This window comes from Gossypium hirsutum, chromosome A06 (genome assembly GCF_007990345.1).
Source record: "Gossypium hirsutum isolate 1008001.06 chromosome A06, Gossypium_hirsutum_v2.1, whole genome shotgun sequence".
NCBI lineage: Eukaryota > Viridiplantae > Streptophyta > Magnoliopsida > Malvales > Malvaceae > Gossypium > Gossypium hirsutum.
Window position 1 is genome coordinate 63,328,418 of NC_053429.1, and position 1,669 is coordinate 63,330,086.

Consider the following 1,669-nt stretch of genomic DNA (forward strand, 5'->3'; position numbering starts at 1 on the left):
TTTACGATAATCTCTAGCTTCAAATTCAGCCTTCCTCTTCTCCTTTCCAAGTTCTTCCGCCTTGCAGCTCGTTTCGACTAGTGTTACGAATTCTTTTATTTCCAAAATACCCATTAGTAGCTTTAAATCTTCATTCAATCCTTCCTCGAATCTTTTGCACATAGCAACCTCATCAGCTACACACTCCTGGGCATACCTACTGAGTCTTACGAATTCATGTTCGTATTCAGATACAGTCATACGGCCTTGCTTGAGTTCCAAGAACTCCTTACGCTTCTGATCAATGACCGTTGGCTAATAAATTTCTTTCGGAATTCCGTTTGAGATCCAAGTAACGCGCGATATGGTGAAGGTCCTCCACAATATGGCTGAGTCCGCACAAAGATAAGCCATTTTAGCATTGTCGGGTGTGCATGCAATTCATCGAACCCTAATGGTGTTATCAAGCCGAACCGGCCCTTCGGCTCATCAGTTACTATGCCTTGAACTCCTCGGCCCACGTTCCTAATCAGTCTAAGGTGCTTACTCGCTCAAGGATCAGCGACTGATGGATTAAGGCTTTGGGGTGGATTATTCAATTTGGGTTGTGGACAGCGGTTTTCGGGTATTCGCGACCACTATTCATATGTAGAAGGTTGTTTACCCCTCACTTGATTATTCGAGATATGAGGTCCAGCAGGTCCTTGTACAGGAGCAGCCGCTACGCTCTCAACGTCATCCGCTAGGGTTCTTTCTTCACCGGGGTCCATTTACTAATCAAAACAAAAAATTAACCGTAAAGTCAACACATTAAACATTAACATTCGGATTATAGCTAACTCATACGCCATGTACAGAACGCTAAACCAACTCGATACATCAAATGTAACAAACCCGAAACCGACACCGGAGTCGACACGAGGTGTTAACTGACTTAAACCCTTGTAAATTTATTTCCAGACACTACCCAATCTTGTACTAGTCGCTTAAAAATCATATCTTGAGTTTCGTAACTCGAAAATCAGTTTCGTGATTTTCCAGAAACTAGACTCATGTGCCCATTATGTATTTTTCTAGAATTTTTGGTCGGCCAATTAGTACAGTTTATTAGTCAAAGTCTCCCATGTTGCAGGGTCGACTACACTGACCTTTCCCATTACGACTCGGATATCTCCCGCACGGGCTTCAATACTGATGCCGTTTGTTTCTATGAAAACTAGACTCAGAGAGGAATCTGTACATATATGGTACGACCCCTAATTATCTCTGGTTAATTTATAATGAATTTCCAAAGTCGGAGCAGGAAATCCAGAAACCGTTCTGGCCCTGTCCCACAAAAATCTGATTCTCTCTTAATATACTGCCCATATGATCTTTCATTACTTCCTCATGAAAACAGACTCATCGAGCTTCGATTACATAATTTATTCATCAATTAATTCCACTCCTACTATTTTTAGTGATTTTTCAATCTCATGACACTGCTGCTGCAAGCATCTGTTACGAAAGTAACTAGGTCCATTTCATGCCTACCCTTGATCCAACTCAATCGAACATTCGTGCCATTTCGCATGGCTTAAAGTTTACATGCCAAAGTTCAAACACAACGTAATAGCTTATACATGCCAAAATGTTCTTCTAAGCCAACTAAGAAGAAAGTACCAAAACTTGCTATCCGGTGTGATGACTT